The sequence below is a fragment of the Natator depressus genome, chromosome 4 (assembly GCF_965152275.1).
Source record: "Natator depressus isolate rNatDep1 chromosome 4, rNatDep2.hap1, whole genome shotgun sequence".
NCBI classification, from domain to species: Eukaryota; Metazoa; Chordata; order Testudines; family Cheloniidae; genus Natator; species Natator depressus.
In genome coordinates this window covers 89,683,395-89,703,430 of record NC_134237.1, presented here as the reverse complement: position 1 = coordinate 89,703,430, position 20,036 = coordinate 89,683,395, and the positions used below count along the sequence as shown (strand labels likewise).

General features: G+C 45.8%; 1 protein-coding gene across 2 annotated transcripts in view; it reads right to left on the bottom strand.

Moving 5' to 3' along the window:
• Window positions 1-20,036, bottom strand: part of LNX1 (ligand of numb-protein X 1) — a 127,165-nt gene that overhangs the window by 100,700 nt on the left and 6,429 nt on the right. Inside the window, exon 1 of one of the 2 annotated variants that reach the window (XM_074951399.1) lies at window positions 6,266-6,405. The exons of the other annotated variant lie outside the window; for it this stretch is intronic. The gene's annotated coding sequence lies outside the window, so the exon portion shown is untranslated. Of the gene's footprint in view, window positions 1-6,265; window positions 6,406-20,036 lie in introns of those variants that run through there. 2 annotated transcript variants of the gene reach the window in all.

The following is a 20,036-nucleotide window of genomic DNA, read 5'->3' as shown; positions in this document are numbered from 1 at the left end:
CCTTTAGCGCCTCCTGGCTGCCTTTATCAGCTGTTCCTCAGCATGCAGGAGGTGCTGGGAGGGAGGGGAAGGAGCGGGGATGGGGCGCGCTTGGGGAAGGGGGCGGAAAGAGGTGGGGAAGAGGTGAGGGCTTGGGGAAAAGGGTGGAGTGGGGGTCGGGCTGGGGGCGGAGCGGAGGTTGAGCACTCTCCAGCAAAGGAAAAAGTTGGTGCCTATGAAATGGGCCCACAGGAAACTCCCAGGCTGCCTTCAGTGGCTAAATAGGGGGGAAAGTAAGAGCCTGGGTTGGGGAGTGAAGTGAAAAAGGCAGCTGGCCAGGCAGCTAGGAGAGGAGAGGAAAAGTTTAGCTAGAATGGTGTTGGAAGGAGTTACCAGCAGGTTCTAAACCCCATTTTGATTTATAAAACTTTCTGCTTGTTCTAACTATTTTTGCATCCCATGGCCTTCACTGCAGAGGATGTGAGGGAGATTCCCACACCTGAGCCATTCTTTTTAGGTGCAAATCTGAGGAACTGTCCGAGATTGAGGTGTCATTAGAGGAGGTTTTGGAACAAATTGATAAATTTAACAGTAATAAGTAACCAGGACCAGATGGTATTCACCCAAGAGCTCTGAAGGAACGCAGAAATGAAACTGCAGAACTCCTAACTGCGGTATGTAACCTATCGCTTAAATCAGCCTCTGTAACAGATGACTGGAGGATAGCTAATGTAATGATGATTTTTTAAAAAGGGTAGATAGGCAATTACAGGCCAGTGAGCCTAACTTCAGTACCAGGCAAACTGATTGAAACAATAGCAAAGAAAAGAATGATCAGACACACAGATGAACACAATATATTGGGGAAGAGGCTTTTGTAAAGGGAAATCATGCCTCACCAAACTATAGGAATTCTTTGAGGGGGTCAACAAACATGGACAAGGATGGTCCAGGGGATATAATGTACTTGGACTTTCAGAAAGCCTTTGATCAGGATAGTATTCTGTTCCCAATTCAAATACAGGGATTGGCTCTCCTGCATACTGCAGTTAGCTGCTTAACACCAGAAGGGGTTAGTATTGAATAAGGAGAGAATGATTTTACTCATGCAACTCAACTCAAGGTAGAGACAAGTTTTCAGAGGTTAGGGTGAGGGCTGATTGGTTGAATTCATTAGCAGGCAGCTGGTTTTATAGGTGATTGTTTCTGCTTGATAGCATTCCTGAAAGGAAATAATTTATGGGGAGGTGAAGCTAAAAAAAATTGCCTTTAGGTACATCTAACATAAAGGTAGTTATTGTTAGTGATGGGAAAACTTATTTAGATATGGTACGAACACTAGTCAGCTTTCATCCATTCTTTAAACCTCAATTGAAATTTGCGAGATTCTGAAATGTTTGGGTAGAAGTTCTGCACTTCTTATTTCCAGCTGGAGGAAATCAAAACTTTCAGAGAGATGACCCCATGTCCCAGGCTCCGGAGAGAGATCAGGGATGTCTGGTCATTCCCCCAATCCTATCCATCTTCCTTCCCCACAAGACAGGCTCTCCCCCTCCCAACAGGTCCAAGTGCTCAGACACCACAGTGAGGAGTGCAGTAAACATGCCTAGATAGAGTTCTCCTCTCTACATGAACCATTTCCTGTGAGTGTGGCAGAGAAAGGCCAGGTGGTTTTCTGCTTAAACCTCTTGTTACTTCAAGGAGGAACTGGCCTGTCTATTTCCCAACCCCACACCTGGATTTTCAGAGAAGAGATGGATGGCTCACTTCCCACCAGCAAATAATCCCCAAGGAGGAACTGTACAGAAGCAACAGCCTGTCCTCAACTCTGCTTTAATGCAATGAGACTCAGGAACATTCCCCTGAGTCCTGATGTGGCTGCTGCTCCTGGCAGTCCATTAGCACTCTGGGACAGATACCCCAGGGAGCACTGGGTCAAATCCTAAATTGTTCAGGATGAAGCATGGGGTGAAACAGGAGGGTGAAGTAGGCCAGTGGGCAGCCCCTGAATATGCTGGGGGATCAGGCCCTCCAAAAAAAAAAAAAAAAGACAATACAAGGGTGGGAGTAGGATTTCGGATAGTTTGTGGAGCCATGGCTTAAAAAGTTTGAATGAGCATCTGAACCTTTGGATATTTTTCTAAAAACTGAACCTTACTGCTAGGCTGAATGTTAATTACTATGTCAAAAGTAAGATGTCATTTAAAATAAGGGAATAAATGGTGAGACAAAAGTGTGGCCAAATGGCTCAAAGAACATGGTCTGAGTTCTAATACTGCCTCTAATCCCTACAGGGCCTTGGACACACAACCCACCCTTTCTTGTTCAGTTTATCTCATCTGTAAAACACAGTAACACTGCACGTTGCCTATTTTGCCTGTAAGAGCACTAAGCATCATAGTGGAAGTAGAAGCAATTGCTATGGTTAAGTTTTGCATAAGTGTTTCCATTCTAAACCCCTATATTCAGCAGGCTACTGACTAAAGGCTCTGTCCTGAAAATACTTATGCACATAAACTTTGCTCAGGGACAGATTCTGCCACATTTACTCATGTAGAGGAGCACTTTATTCTGTGAATAGTGCCACTGAGTCAGATACTACTCACTGGACTTGATTCACCACTGCTTTACACCTGTTTCATGCAACTCCATTAAATCACCCTTTAAAGTACAGTATGAATTAACATACATGCTTTGTTAGTCCACTATTAATGCATTCGAAACATTCTTCTCAAAATGAAGAGGCTTACTAGAGTTCTGTTTTGTCAGCCAGGACATGCTGGTAACTTATGGCTAAAGAAGATCGTGAATACTGTGGTTGAATTAATGTCTTCTTCTGAGAACTGGTTTTGTGGGTGTGGAGACCAATTTGGTGCAACTTAATCTGGTGGGAGAAGACCAATTAGTGTGAATTCATAACTCTATGGGCACATGCCACAAGATCAGGTGAAAGTGGCTGCATGGATGAAAGTTTTTTATTTGGATTTTTTATATTTATTTTTCCTCCTATGAAGCTTAGCCATTTGCAGTAACCTCAGACCCATCCTGCCAATAAGGCCTCTCAGAGTCTATATCTTGATAGCCTCCTAAGTAGCTGTAGAGCAATTAGATGACCTCATTGCAATGGAACCACAAGAAACAGGGATGTGGTACAAATTTCGTAGCATTAAATTCTATTTGCAAAATACTGCTGTAGTCCTGAAGCTGTGTAGTGCATTTTTGGTGTTATAAATGTCTGCACTCAAAAATCAGCCTTAAAGAAACTCCAAAGAAAAAGCAACAATTACCTCTATTTTATAATAGTATTATTTAAATAGTACTTGTAGGCTTTGATGTTCATGTCACTGAGGCAAATGGGTTAGGGAAGGGATGAGATCCCAATTTTCACTGCGTTTTGGGCCAAACCATTCCCTGCCAGAGACAAATCTGTAGGAGGCAGCCATAGGTATCGGAAAGCTGCAGTGGGTTCGTTTCATGAAGTTTCCTGCCAAGCAGCATCCAGTGTGTATTCAGACATACGGGGTTAGGCGATGCAGAGTCTGGTTCAGACAAACCCGGGCACAACCATTTGTTGTTGGCAGTATTCTCCTGGCAAGTTGCAGTCTTGCATCAGGTTGAGAACAGGACACCGGCAATGGTGAGGTCATGTCCAACACGAAAAAGAAGGTATGCTTTTACAGAAGGGCTATAGAGCCATGGTCGAAGGAAGCAGAGCATAAGGTCAATCACAAACAAGGTTGGAAGACGCAATTTTGAAGGATTTAAGAAACCTAAGTCCTCCCATAGTGATTCTTGCTGAAGGAAGCGTGCAGGATGAAAGTCCATTCTATGTGCCACCATGGCTACATCAGAGCCATGTAAGTGCAGTTGCTGCTCTGAGATTTATTTAACGTGAAAGTTTTCATTTGCACATTCAATATCCTCAAGTCACATATTTTATTCTGATTTCAGGTGATTTTTTTAAGCCAAACTCAAGTGAAAAAAAATCAAAATGCATGTTTTCGGAAGTTTAATAGAAAAAGATGTACAGCTTCACATGCCCTGATTTCTTTGGGTGAAATTTCAGTGAAGCAATTATTTCTGCATTTCAATCATGGGAAAATATTGAACTTCTGCATGTCTTAGTGTGTAGCCATTTTCACTATAAAAAACGGACTTATTTACACGACAAACAAGTCTGTTCTACTGATGTCAATGAGCCTGTGCATGGGCACAGGTGTATGCCCAGGCAGATCAGTCTACAGGACTGGGACCATATTAAAATAGGTCACATTTTGGAGCTGTCAGTATCCTTTTAACAGACCATTTGGATAGCTCTCTCACTTTGAGACTCCCCTGATTGTTTGCTTTCCTGCTTGAAAAAGCGTTGCTTTTATTGGATATTTTTACATGCAACACAGTAATTGAATGTTCTACAATGAAATGAAGCTTATCTATCATCTCATCCTGTGTGCATACTTTATTGGCATTTATGTTATCCTGAGGAAGATACTGGACACTCTTCAGAATTCTCAGATAGGATATTTTAATTTTCTCCTCTGATAAACAAGCATGATACTGAGTCAGGGGCCTTCCTTCTTCCAACTCACTGCTTCAATAAAGCACTGCAGCAGTTCATGCCCAAACACACAAGCAAAGAACAATCCTCTAAATAGCACTAATGTTAGTGGAACTGAGAACAAGATGGGTCCCAAGCGAGTAAAAAGAATTGACAGCAGTGGCAGAAATATTTTCAGGTGGCAAGAGAAGGCTAACAGACAGCTTGTGTCAATTTATATTTTTGGAAAATATACACTCAGTTTTTGGGTGGAAGAGTATAGGATAGTAAATTGCTAACAGATTACTTCCTTAAGAAGAATTTTCTAATTTCATTTCAGGAAAGAAGTGGATTAGAGTATTTAGTGTAGAACTCCTCAAAGAAAGCATCTTTTCAAATGCCTTATATAACCCAATGGTGAATCCTAGCATTCCATTTATAGATTAGTGCTTTTGTTGTTCTAACAATAGCAGATAATATAAAGTGCTGTTTTTATTTCATTGGAACAACTGCCTTGCTATTGGTATTATGTTGCAGGAATCTGTCTGTGTAAATACAAATACATCCTAGGGAAAAACCAGGCCCTCAATTTTTACATAGGACTCCACAGCACAGTTCTGTGTAAATAAATAAATAAATAAAAATCAAGCGCCTGATGTAGCTCCCCAGTGAGAACTTTTAAGGCCAGTCTTGCTCTTTTTATTGCTGGCTGAACAATTTGTTACCAATTTGTTTGCCAATAAAAGGAAAGCATGAATTACCGCAGCTGTGTTCTGTATAGTCTATTTATGATATTTCTGAGCTATCTATATATACAAGACCTCAATTCAGCAGTCCATCCTCCCAGCCCAGCAAAACACTTAAGTACCTGCTTAACTTCAGGCACCTGATAAAGTCCCTTTGACTACATGTGCGAAAGTGCTTTGCAGGGATGGGATGGACTTAAGTACACGCTTAAACACTTTGCTGAAATTGGGGCTTTAGCATCTATGTGCCAATACAGGTCCAGTCCTGTGAACTTTTGCACAAGCTTAATTTTACATAGGTCAGACAACCCACAGAAGTTAATAGGACTATTAACATATGCATAAATTATTCATAAGTGTAACTGTCTAAAGGATCAAGGTCATAGTCTGCAGTATATTATGAAAAACTTTAGTTGCTTTAAATTAAAATTTGACTGCAAGATTAAGCTAGAGAAAGACAATATGTGCCAAAAGCAAATTAACACAAATTAAATTAAATAGTTTCTCTTTTCAAATGTAGTTCAACATTCTGATCTGAAGGGGTATCATTTTGATTTTAATATACTTTACCACAGATGAAAGTTTACTTAGAAAAATACAAATATAAAATAAAACAAAACTAGCAGACAGAGATTTAGTGGATGAAAGTTGCCATTATCCTTATCATCTAAACTAGTATTTTAAAAGCAGTTAGGAAGAAATACTGTTACACTGCAATAAAGTTACAAGCCTTCTCTTCTAGAGTATGAAAATGATCAGCATATTAGGTTATGGAGAGACTGAACCCTACATGTATGAAGTAGTAAAAATTCACTGCCGTGGCCATGTTAGAGTGTCACTTCATAATTATAAAAGCTGAGATACTAATCAACTCTCACATGGTCTTTTCCTCTAAAAAAGTACAGTGTTTTGTTCACATGATCAGTTCCTTTCACATTTGTTTTTTAGACAAATGTGTGGCCAACTGAAGAATAAAAGTCAGAACAAAATGGTTTAAACTCACCTTTCTGTCTTACTTTGTCTTTAATTCATATACAGGGTTGTATGCCGCTGCTAGATTCCTGCAGGTGTAAATTAATAAACTTTGGCAGATGTCTGCGAACAGTGTTTGACCTTCCAGTCTGATCTCTGTAGGAAGAAAACTCTTATTGGTTGTACCACACAAGGAAATGCATGACATCACAAAAAGTAGAAAAGACAAGCTTCACTGCATATGCCTAAATGATTTAAGCTTCAACAAACCACACCCTACTGGTTACTTACCACCGAGGAAGGTAGGCTGCACACACCTGCATGTTCAGACTTCTCAAGTAACAAAAATCATTTGTAGTTTTTAGTTTTCTTTTTAATATACACATAAATTCCATTTGCTTTTATGCTTTTCCGTAGTATGTCTTTTCTCTTGCACCTTATCAACATTTAGTACAGGTTTAAAGAGCTGAATGAAAACCTAAGGACTGATTCAAGACAAAGATTTGTGTTTGTTTTCCCCTGAAGGAGGAAGAGGCAGTCAGAAAAGATTGAGTAACCCTAATCTGCTTTAGAACTTTTGAAATTTAAGCTTCATTTGTTTCTTAAGATGGACTTTGAACACAGACCTAGGTCTCTAATCACAGACTCTGGCTTTAAGGATCCTAGGTTCTATTCCTGGTTCTGCCATTGTCTCACTGGGACCGCAGGCAAATCACTTATCCCTTTTTTTGCTTCTTTATGGTGCATAAATGAGGCCTGCGCAATTTTTTTGATTGACTTTATTTTTAGCAGTCAAAATATCAGGTTTGGTTTTCCTTGCTTTTGCTAAAGGACCTCTGGGAGGAATCAGAGAATGTTTATTGTAAGATCTAACAGCTTCATTGAAAAGACAAAGGTGCTGAATTTAAACAAAAGATTCCTTTATCCATAATGTTATTGGAATTATACAGATGTTAGCAAAAACAACTAAAACCAGACTTATAAAAACAATTTAACTAGAAATCACTTTCCCCCTCAGTTGTTCAACTTTCACTTTCTTGGCTCTTGAGAAGTTACCATTTCACTAATTTTCTAATCATCACAGAGTTTCAGGCCTAGAATATTTTTAATATGAAAAAGAAGCAGGGAAAAAGAAGTCTTTTTAAAAAAAGAGAGACCTTTCAAGCCTTTTTTATATAACATACAGCAGCAAAAAAGACCATAGCTTATTCCACTCCCTCCTCTGCCCCCTCCCTCCGTCTTGCAGGTGTCCTTTATCCTAACTGTCTCCATTTATCTGTCTACAAAATGGGTATATTTACCTGTTTCACTGTTCTTTAATCCTTCTAGTATTTTTTCAGTAGCTACACATGAAAAGTACTGTGGAACTGCTAAATATTATTTAGAACATTGTTTTTGTAAAGCAAAAACACAACTAAAATTTATATATTCCTTTCTGTAAGTCCATCACAGCACCTTCCCTAAAATATGATAGTTGTAAGTTATTTTTGTATATTTAAGTTAAAAAAAAACGCTCTCTTTACTTTTAAATTCATTCTTCAAACTAAAAAAAAAAAATGTATCTACTCAGAACATAGCATGTTCAGTCAGATGCTACTGACCAATTATAGGCTGCAAGGAGAGTGGTTTAAATAGCTCAGTTTAGAACCATGCAAAAAGAAAATAATCCAAAACCCACATTTATTTAAAAAAAAAAAAAGTCAGTTTCTTAGGAGTCAGCTGCTGAAGAATCAGTATTAGAATGACTAGTCTTTTAAAAATTAAGGGCATACTCCGTAATCTTGATTTCAAGTTTGACTATTTTAGAACAAGCAAGCTAAACATTACAAAAATCTTACCTTTTATAGATAAGAATAAAAAAAGAAAGTACCAGGCCATAAACATCTAAGCCATAAAAAGCTACACAGGTATGCAGTATTGCAATAAAGTGACTGAGCATCTCTTTTTTGTCTGAAAGAATATTTTCACTGGAGGAAAACTAGTCTAGTGATTACATGAATCACTAAAAATACAGCGCCTTCAATTACCATAATGATAATTTTTCCACTAAGAAAGGAAGCGTTATTCAGTTCAAACATTGTTTTCAAAGGGAAGAAGGCCAGTTCTAAAGATGTACTCATTAGAAAACACTGATCCTGCAGCAATCCTATTTCAGGTTAAAAACAAAAGAAAAAATTCAGCAGTCACTAATGCAGATGTATGTGGCTAATGGATCTTTGCTTTTATCCTTTGATTCATACTATAAGTTGTTTTGTTTATCCTTCAAAATATACTAAAAACTGAATTGCAGTGAATCAATATAAAACCTAAGCTAAATATTTACTAATGAAATGTCATCATTATATACAATGAAGTTTTAAAATAGTATTTAAGCTACACATGCTTAACTGTGAGCAAGTGCTTAAGCCCATCCCTATTCAGCAATGGGATGTAAACACATGCTTTGATTTCCATGAGGATTAAGCATATGCTTGAGTGCTTTGTAGAATCAGGGCTATAGGGCTGGTGAAGTGTCTTTTTATGTGAGGTCCTATGTTAAATCTGCCTCTTATCTACCCAGGTTGAGTAGACTAGACGCTTCTCTGAACTAATGCCTAGTGCTGCACAATTAACAGACCCATTCAACTGGTTCTTTTAAATGGTTCAAGGCGGTTTTAGATTTTCTTCAGCAAAAACATAAAATAAAAAGGGGGAATATTTTCCATTTGGGATTCATTCTACCCCACTGGAATGAGAACAAAGACTGGAAGGTCTAAAGCTGGAGATGCACCAGTTAATGAAATTGCACCTCATGATTTAGAAGTTTGCTTGTGGTATGCAAAACCAAAAAAATGGTTCATTACAGTTTTGCTGTCTTTAAGTTTAACACATTGTACAGTTTGCCTCAATTGACTGACCACAACAAATGCTGGTATATCCCATCTGATTTTAATGAGAGGCCTTTCTAATTGAAGGCATTTTATCCTTCCAAACTGCTGAAAATATTTACATCAGGACGGCATAGTGTACATTTTGTCATACTGGGCTTATTCAGTTATTCATTTTCTTCAGTTAAGTTACTTCAGCTTCTAGTGTATTCACTGGCACATGGTGTGGGCTCAGTATAATACAAATGAGTAGATTAGAAGAGTCAAATTACTGAAAATTGTAATAATCAAAATGTTAGATAATATTATTATAGGTGCCGTCTGTGTGGAGCTCTGATAAGAGCATTAGTCCTTTTTTATAAATATACTGTCCATGCAGCCTTAACTGAAGTTTCTCCCAAAGGGTAAAGTTGCCCTTCCTCACACATACCAGAACTTTCTGCAGGGAACTCTATGGCGGCTATGGTCAGAAGTGAGACTAGTCTGTGGTCATCTGTGCAGCTTGCTGATGGTCACTATTACAGCCTGATTCAGTCCTTCCAACAGAGGATTTGTGGCCAGTAGATATCTGTAACTTTGGAGCCAGCAGCTACACCAATCCCAATAATACGCTGCATGCTGGGCTACATGGAGATGGCATGGAGCCAAGCTGTGCAATATGCAGAAGATGCAGAGTCCCTTGAATAATCACTGCTGCAGTCCCCTTCTCTGCTCTTTTGCAATGTTGGATGTCATCTGCAAGTCCAACCCTCAGGATGAATTTTCCTGAGTGCCAAGATTTGCCTTCATTTACACTCCCAAGGCTGCATCAAGGCAGGGATACTAAAGGCCTGCAGTTAGGGCCCCAGTTCCTGGAGTCATGTGATTACATCAGAATCTAAACGTTCATTAAAAACAAAAAAGCACTGAAAATGTGACCTAAGTGTAACCCAAGCAGAGACATCTGTCTGGGTCTGAAGACAGGCTGGAACAATAACTCAGAGGGGGTGAACCTCCCCATTCCTCTCAATAGGTTAACACACTGCTGAGAGAGGAGCCTGGCTCTGGTTACCCATATACAGCCCTAAGGAAACCAGTGGGCCAAATTCAGATCTGGGCATAAGTGAGTAAAAATCCCTTGATTTCAATGGAGTTGCTTCCACTCATGCCAGGTCTGAATTTGGCCCATTGAGTTTGGAAGGGCGGAGTTAGGGGAAATGGCCCCTAACCATCCAATTTAGTAATGGCTTTAGGTTTAAGGCCATTGTCTTTGTTTCTGTTCTCCTTTTGAGGAACGAACATTTTAAATCAGATTACAAAACCTGGAAATATAGTCTTCTGGTTGATTGTACCACATTGGAAAGGGAGTTTACTATGGACTCTCTCATAACCACTGAGCACTGAGTACCAGTCTGCTAGGAGACAGGCCTATGGACTCTCTTTTAACCACTAGTCAAGTGATGCCAGACTGAAAACACCTTCTACTGTGAAGTTCTATGAAGGGCCCTCACAATTGGCACTATATGGATGTCTACACAGCAACTGAACACCCAGAGCTGGCTGGGGACAGCTGACTCAGGCTCATGGGGCTGTGGCTGTAAAATAGATGTGTAGATGTCAGGGTGACCAGGTGTCTAATTTTTGACCAGAACACCCAGTGGAAAAGGGACCCTGCTAGCTCCGGTCAGCACCACTGACTGGACTGTTAAAAAGTCTGGTCAGTGGTGCTGCGGCGCTAGGGCAGGCTAGTCCCTACCTGTACTGGCTGACATCCCGCTGCTCCCCTGAAGCGGCCAGCACGTCCAGCTCCTAGGAGCGGGGGCCACGAGGCTCTGTGCGCCGCCCCCGCACCAAGCACTGGCTCCACACTCCCATGTGCCGGTTCCTGGCCCATGGGAGCTGGGGACGGTGCCTTCGGGTGAAAGCGGTGCATGGCACCTTCTGGCCCCCCCGCCTAGGAGCCGGACCTGCTGGTTGTTCACTACTTCCAGGGCATGTGCAGCGTGATGCTAGCATGGGTACAGGAAGTAGGGATGCGGGGGGTGCTTCCTGCACCTATGCCCTGCTCCCAGCCCTCCACCCCCCCAACACCTCACCTCACCCGAGGCAGGCTCGGGTCCTGGCTGCTGGCCCTGGGGCCCCATGCCAGCTCCACCCCTGCTCCCAGGCCTCTGCTCCTGGGGCCTGCTGGCCCCACATGTGGGGCTCTGCTCCTGGGGCCCTAGCTGCTGGCCCCATGCCCACGCCTGGCCCCATGGCCGGGGCTCTTCTCTTGGCCCCGCATGTGGGCTCCTGGCTGCTGGCCCCTGCCCAGGGCTCCGCTGCTGGCCCCATGCCCTCCTCCAGCTGTGGCCTCGGCCCCCTTACCCTGTCCAGGTCCCCCACTCCCAGAGACACAGCACTGCTCCCAACCTCAGGGGGTGGGGACACCGAGGTAAGGGGGCTGGCTTTCAGCACCCCCCCACTACTAAAAATGTTCCAGTACCACTGGGTGCCAGGACAGGCAGGCAGCCTGCCTTAGCACCCCTGCTGCACTTCGCTGACTGGGAGCTGCCCATGAGGTAAGCCTATGCCCCAACCCTGAGCCCCAACCCCCTGCCCCAGCCCTGAGCCCCCCCATATCCCTCATCCCTGGCCCCACCCCAGAGCCAGCACCTGCAGCCCAGACACCTTACCCTCTTCCCTGCCTCAATCTGCATCCCACTCCCACACTCTGAATCCCTCGGCCCCACCCCCCAGCCTGGAGCCCCCTCATGCACCCCAAATCCTTCATTCCCCAGCTCCACTCCAGAGTCCTCACCCCCTCTTGCACCCCAACTCCCTGCCCCAGCCTGACCCCCCTTCTGTACCCTGAACATCTCATTTCTGGGCCCACCCCAGAGCCTGCACCCCCAGCAAGAACCCTCACTCTCTCCCGCACCCCATTTCCTGCCCAACCCAGTAAAAAAAAATCTCTCTTTTAATTTGTCTTACTTTCTAAATTACCATTTGAAATCTAATCAAGTGAGAAATAGAGGTTGGCCATAATAAAAAAGAGAAATTAAAAGACACCAAACTAAAAATCACCACTTGTTATGAATTAACCAAATAAGCATCAGGGTGAGAGCTACACTTTTCATGGGTTGAGCAATCACAGCATTAAACATGTTTCTGTCAGACAAATTAATAGCACATGTTGTGCCAAAAGCAAAAATAATTATAGGAGCAAACTTACTTTTAAGTTTAGGAAGAGCTTAGATGCCGAAAGCCTGTAAATCTAACGGGAGATGGATTGAAATTCACACCAATACACTCTACAGTGAATAAAGTGGGTCTTCCATCTTCTGAAATGTCTATGCTAATCGGGGCCAGATTAACCTTTTGTGGGCCGGGCTCCAGTGGCGAGCTGGAGCCGGTTCGCACCGGTTCGCTGGAACCGGCTGTTAAATTTAGAAGCCCTTTTAGAACCGGTTGTCCCATAGGGCTTCTAAATTTAACAACTGGCCAAAAGTGGCGCCTTAGGCGCTGACTCCATGGGTGCTCCGGGGCGGGAGCACCCACAGGGAAAATATGGTGGGTGCAGAGCACCTACTGGCAGCTCCCCGCCACGCCACGCACCTGGCCCCAGCTCACCTCCGCTCCGCCTCCGCCTCCTCCCCTGTACACGCCGCCCCGCTCTGCTTCTCCGCCCCCTGGCTTCCCGCAAATCAGCTGTTTGTGCGGGAAGCCGGGGAGGGCTGAGAAGCAAATGGCGGCTTCGCACTCAGGCCCAGGGAGGGGGAGGCAGAGCGGAGGTGAGCTGGGGCCGGGGCGTCACGAGGAGGGCCGCCCGCACCACAGCAGGTTACCCAGGGCAGGGGGGAGCAGCGCAGGGGAATCCCTCCCCGCCCCAGCTCACCTCCGCCTCCCTGGGCCTGAGCGTGAAGCCGCCGCCTGCTTCTCAGCCCTCCCCAGCTTCCCGCGCGAACAGCTGATTCGCGGGAAGCCGGGGGGTGGGGTGGGGGGCAGAGAAGCAGAGCAGGGCAGCGCGTTCAGGGGCGGAGGCGGAGCCGGAGCGGAGGTGAGCTGGGGCCGGGCGCGGAGCTGCCGGTGGAGGCTCTGCACCCACCAAATTTTCCCCGTGGGTGCTCCAGCCCCGGAACACCCACGGAGTTGGTGCCTAAGTGCCACTTTTGATGTGATCAGTGGGGGCAGCAACCGCTCCCCCTGCTCCCCCCTAGCTACGCTCCCCTGCGCCTAGGAGCCAGAGGGACCTGCCGGATGCTTCCTGGGAGCTGCCCCAGGTAAGTACTGCCGGGCCTCCCCAGCTCGCCCCCCGGCAGATCCCTCTGGCTCTTAGGGGTGGGGTGGGCACCCACTACGGTGGCCCATGAGACCCTCCTGCCCGGTTCTGGGGAAAGTCAGGGGACAGGGGTAGATGGGGCAGGGGTCCTGGGGGGGCGTCAAGGAACGTGGGGGGTTGGATGGGGCAGGAGTTCCGGGGGGCAGGGGTGGGCCACGACCCCCTCGTGGGGTGAGGAGGGAACCAGTTGTTAAGATTTTGGCAGCTTATCACTGCCCGGCTCCAAATATATTTGTGGGCCCCCATGGAGGCAATGGAGCATGGCATGGGGAGGTCAGTCCCCAGAGCAAGTGGCCAGCCAGAATCAATGGGGCATGGCATGGCAGGGGCGACCCTGCTCCGCCCAGCCCGGTGCAAGGGCACTATTTACAAACTGGCAGTTGCCAGATGCAAACTGGCCCGCCCAGCCCTGTGCTGCCAGCATACCCCTTCCCCTTGGGGGCAGGCCCATGCTGTGCCACACATCCCCCCTGCCCCCAACTCCCTATGGCAAGAGCTTCCCTGAACCCGCTATGCCCAGTGCCCCCTAGGCCTCCTTCACAAATGCACAGCATCCTGTACAACACCACCCCTGCCCAGTGCCTCCCTTACCCACAGCCCCACCACAAGTCCCCAGCACCCCCCACAGAACCCCCATTCCCTAGTGTCCCAACACACACATGTTCTCCGCCCCCTCGCAGCCCAGCACACCACCCCAGACACCTCCCCACCCAAGAGACCCACTCCTCCACACCCTGCCTCTCGGCCGCACTCACCAGCTCTGCTTGGAGGCGAGTGTGTCTGCCGGGTGGAGCTGGCAGTGCAGCCAGGGCTGGTCCCAGGGCAGGGAATTGCTCCGGACCCTCAGGAGTGGCGCAATCAGCCAGGCCAGGCTCCCTCAAGACCCACTTGCCTGGAGGGGCCCAGCAAAGCCCCCACCCACTGTCCCTCCTCCCCCACAAACTGACCAAGACTGGCCAGGCTTCTGCACCAGTCCCAGGCGGCTCAGCTCCGGGGAGACAGGTGGGGCCCCATAGGTGGTGGGAATCAGAGACTGCCCCGAGCGGGAGGTGCACTGGGGTCTGGCCAGGGGGCAGAGAGGAGCTGACAGGTGAGATCAGGGGGTGGAGAAGAGCCTTTGGCCAGCTGGTGGGCAGGCCAAGAGGAGCAAGTGATGGGTGAGGGGGAGCCAGCAGGCTGGCGGGGTCTCAGGACACAGTGCAACTGGAACAGGCTGGGGCCCCTTCTGAGCATGGGCCTGGCTCCATGGCACCACCGACGCTATTGTAAACCTGGGACTGTTGGTAATGCAGGTTATCCAGATGTACAGTTAATGGGACAATGTGTGGGGCTGGCCTGAGCCGCCTGGTGTCACCACTAGCCTGAGCCCCGCACACCGGGGCTAACAGCTCGAGCCCCACCACCCAGTGCCTCATGTTGCCGGGCCCCCCGCCAACGTTCCTCTGCACCCCACTAAAGGGGTGCACTCCACTTTTTTGGCAAAAACTGTGCATTTGTTCTGTTTGCTTTTGCCAACAGACAAGGCTGTCCCTAGGGGGGTGCAGGGCCCGGGACACCCCCCCCTTTGCTCCCACACCATCCCTTCCCCCAAGCCCCAGCCTCCATCTCGCCTCTTCCCACCCTGCCCCACTCCACCCCTTCCCGTCCCTGATCCGCCCCCTCCCCACCCCCATTCCACCCCTTCCCCCAAGCCACAGCCCCAATTCTTTCCAACTTCTGCCCCCTCCCCCGAGCAACACAGGGAGCTGGGGGTGGGGGCAGAGCAGACTGGGGCCGGATTGCTCGCTGCTGCTGGCACCAGGCTCCCTGCCAACTCCCCCAGGCCGCCCTGGACCCTGTGTCCCAAAGTGTGGACACCCCAAAGCATAGGGCCCAGGGCAGTTGCCCCGGTCCCTCTATGGATGGGATGGCTCTGCCAACTGATGATCAGTTAGCAGGAACAAACAGGACAAATGTCCAGTTTTGCCAAAAAAGTTGAGATGTCTGGGGCAGGGCTTAAAAAGGGGACTGTCGTAGCCAAAACAGGACATATGGTCACCCTATGTTCAGTGGGCACCTAATAAAACTACAAATTCTCTTTGTCTCCTATCAGATGATAATACTACAGCTAACGTGTTCTATATATTCTCTCTCAGGAGAAAAGTTAAATTAAAGGATTAATCTTGGCTTTCAGCACATTCATTAGTTAAATTGAAAAGCAAGCTTGTTACATAACCAATCCTATGACAATTATATCTATCTCCTCAAAGTTCAGAGTGGATTTCTCACCAAAATGAAGGGAATCCATCCATGGAGATGAAAGTGCTTTGATGCGCTAGAAATCTCCCATGCACTGCAGCAATTTTCAGATTAACTATTTCCCCCCACAATAATACTTTGCACTTAGATAACACCTCCAAAGATCTCAAAGCACTTCAACATTAATAAATTTTGCATTACAGTCTCCCAGCGAGGTAAGGAAACAAATACTGTTCCCAGATGGGGAAATTGAGGCACAGAGGTTAAATGACTTGCTCACAATTATATAGGTAGTCTGTGGCAGAAGTAAGATCTAGACAGAGCTCGTGATATTCACTGCTAAGCTTTAACCAAGAAGCCATCTTCTTCCTATTGATTATATGTAAAAAGGCAGAATTATTTAACCTGGGTAAAGATCCCATAGTTTAGCCGATGCCACAGTAGCTCAGTTGGGAGAGCGTTTGACTGAAAATCTAAAGGGTCCCAGGCACTGGCAGGCCTCTTTGCTTCATTTACAGGTCAGACTGGATGATCGCAGTGGTCCCTTCTGTCTTTATAATTTATAAATAACACTTGTCTACTACAAAAGTGAGACAATTTGGGGGTCTTGTTTGTATCACCTCTGAATTGTAGATGATTTTATGAATTGTATGATGAAGTTACTGTGTCATGGAAAGCCTATATGTATGTGGATCCAGTCTGAGTTTGCAGGCTGTGTCGTATTTTTGCCAGGCCAGAGAATGGTGAGTCATCAGCACTCAAGGTCTGATCATATTCAAAGTAAATAGCTTGGGACAATGGGTTTGCTGTAGCTGGGAGAAGACACTCCCTCCTCTTGTCTGAAGGGGGGTAGGCTGGAAGTAATGGAAAATTACCAGGAGGAGGAGAAAAGGAGGTGATCCCCATTTTGCACCAGATTAAGATGAGGGAGGCTGTTGCAGGGACAGAGAGGAAAGGAGGTAGAGGACTCCGCCAGTCTGCCTGCCTGCCTGATGGCACACAGATGATCCCCCAAGGACGCCCAATGGAAGGGTGAGCTATTGAGGGACACTGCATTTATGCTGTTGTATTGTTCTGTATGATCTATTACTCGCCTGTGCTTTACAGGATTAAGGATAAAAGAGCATAAAGATGTTAGAGTGGGCAATGTGTGAGTGTGCTGACTGCTTCACAACAAAGAGTTAGGGCCAGTCTACATTTTAAATGCGGCAGCTGCGCCGCTGTAGTGCTTCATAGAAGTTGCTACCTCTACGGACGGGAGGAGTTCTTCCATTGGCATAGGTACTCCACCTCCCCGAGAGGGGGTAGCTCCGTCGACATAGTGCTGACTATACGAAGGGTTAGGCTGATTTAACTGCATTGCTTAGGGGTGGAGATCTGGAGGAGCGGTGTGTTTGAATATTGGGGAGTCTGAAGGATCAGCATTGTGCCCAGAGGGGCTAGGACAGCAGGTCCCACCATCTGTGGGTGAGGGAGTGTGCCAGACAGAAGATCTGCACCATGACAACATGCCTAGAAACCCTGAGACTGGGGCAATGGCTGGACTTGGTTCAGGCTCCAGGGGCTTGAAACACCCTGGGAATCTAGAGCACAGAGGCTTGGATTCCCCTCCCAGCAGTCCTAGTGGGAGGCCAGTAAAGTAAAGTCACAACCATTTGTTCAAATTAGTACATACAGACATGCACCAGACACACAAGCTATCCTCATATTAACTTTTACATTCAGTTTTATTTTTAAAACCAATTTCATAGATTCATAGTTTAACGCCAGAAAGAAACATCCAATCATCTAGTCTGACCTATGTATCACAGGCCATTAAATTTTACTCGGTTATGCCTCTACTGAGCCCAATAACTGGTGTTTGACTAAAACATATCTTCCAAAATTGCACCCAAAGGCAGAGAATTCACCACTTCTCTTGGTAGTTTGTTCCAACGGTTAATCACCCTCACGGTTAAAAAATGGTGCCTCATTTGAATTTGTCAGGTTTCTGCTTCTAACCCTTGGTTCTTGTCATGCCTTATTGTGCTAGACGAAAGAGCCCCATAGTACCCGGTATTTTCTCCACGTAAAGGTACTTACACACCATAATAGAATCGCCTCTCAATCTTCTTTTAAACTAAATGGACTGAACTAAGTCTCTCACTGTAAAGCATTTTCTCCACTCTCAAATCATTTGTGTGGCTCTTTTCTGCACCTTCTCCAATTTTTCAACACCCTTTTTAAAGCGTGGACACCAGAATGAGATGCAGTATTTCTTGCACTGGGCTCACCAATGCCATATACAGTGGTAAACTCACTTCCCTACTCCTGCTTACTATTCCCTGTTTATATAGTCACGGAATGAGTTAGCCCTTTTTGCCACTCATATTCAGTTGCTTGATCACTAAGACCCCTAAATCCCTTTCAGCATCATTGCTTTCCAGGATACAATCCCCCATTCTATGAGTATGGCCTGCATTCCTTGGCCTAGGTATTTACAAGGGGGACTTTGGCACCAACCTGCCACTTTAGGTACCTAAATCCAACATTTAGATGCCACTGGCATTCAAAAAACCACCCCTCAGAAGCTCCCTAAATTCCCTAGGCACCTACTGGTTAACTCCCTTAGGTGTCTAAATTTGGCCAGCAGGCATGTGCAAAGCCATCTAAGTCCTGACAGCACTGAGCAGCTCAGCACCTAACTCATGGGTAAACCCTGGTAGGATTCACAAACTAGGCGTTCCTCTACCTTTCTTGCCTGTGGTGCCCAATCTGATAGGCGCTCTCAGAGATCACTTAAGTGCACACCTACCGGATTGGGTCTCACACAAAACAGTGCTGCTGTCACCGTATAGCCCAGTAGTCAGAGAACTCACCCAGGATGTGAAATACCCAGGTTCAAATTCCACCCCTCCCCTCGCCCCCGCTCTGAATTAGGAGGGACCTGAACTTGAGTCTCCCACCTCCCAGGTGAGTGCCCTGAGCTATGGGGCATTCTGGGGGTGGATGAGTCTCTCTTGTTGAAGCTGTTGAACTTTGTATGAAATACTGAAATATTCATTGGATCAAGGGCAGGAACCCGGGTCTCCCAGGTGAGTGCTCTTACTGCAGGACTATAGAGTCACTCGCACTCTCTCTTTGGCCCAATGAATATAATCAATTATTTTAACATTCCAATCATGGGAAGGGTCCCACCAGGTTTCCATAATGCCAATCATATCCAGTTTCTTCTCAGAAATAAGAATTTCCAATTCCTCTTCCTTCTTACCCTGGCTCCTAGCAGTGGTATTTAAGCAACTGAAAAAATTCTTCTCCTCACATTCTTTGCCATGTCTATTCAATTTGTTCCTGCCCTGGTGCACTTGAGTTTGTATCACATATGCCTCTCTAGCAAACCCCCCTGCGTTGTAAGTTTAATGCCCTTCCAGAGGCTCAAGCTGATCTCCAACCTCGCAGTCATGCAAAACGAAGATTTCTGCCCTCTGCCACACCCATACAATCTCATTAACATCAGTAGTATTGCATGTGTTGTAAGTCCACAGAGAATTTAGCCCTATATTGTTTTTGGCGCAAACACCACACACTGAGGATATTTTTGTTGACGTGGGATGCTGACACAAACTGGATGGAATATTTTATTTGCACTACAGCTTAAATAATGGCATTTAGCGTTCTTCTGTACACAGGAACATTCTGTTTTTGCAGGTGGCTTTGTACATTAATTCAACAAGTAAAACTGTAAATGTCAGTGTAACAATTCTATTTACATCATGCTGTCAGGCTTAATGACACAGCTTCAAAGAACCACTGTCTACAGACCTCTAATATAAAGCCACAGTATTCAGCTCCACACCTAGCCAAAAAATATTGTTGAAATGTCTCTAAAGAGACAATTACATTTCACACCACAAGAAGAAATGGATTGCTATTATGTGAGACAACAACATCTTGTACTCATCTGTGACACTATCTGTTACCTATAGGTAATTTAGCCCTTCTGTACATACCACATATAATACCAGCAAGTCTTCTGAAGGCCCTCCCTGGAGCAGAGATGGCAGCCATCTCAGTGCGCATGACTATTATACAGGTATCATTGACACCACTGTGCTGCCCACCTCTCTGTAAGATGACTAGGCAGTTTTCTCTAGGAATTGTCTATATGGAGAATTAGTGCGTATCAATCCGGTGTGTAAACCTACAGCGCACTGGCCTGCCGCTTACTCCCTGGCCGTGTGGACTGCTGGTGCACATTAAAAGTTCCGTAGTAGTGACGTAGTAGTGGAGACAAAGACCGAAAGAGCAAAATCCAACAAGGTTTCTAATTAAGACAACAATCTTGTAGCTCCAGAAGCACTTGCAGCAGCAGCAGCCCCTGACCCAGCTGTGACACGCACCCACTTACATTTTCTGCT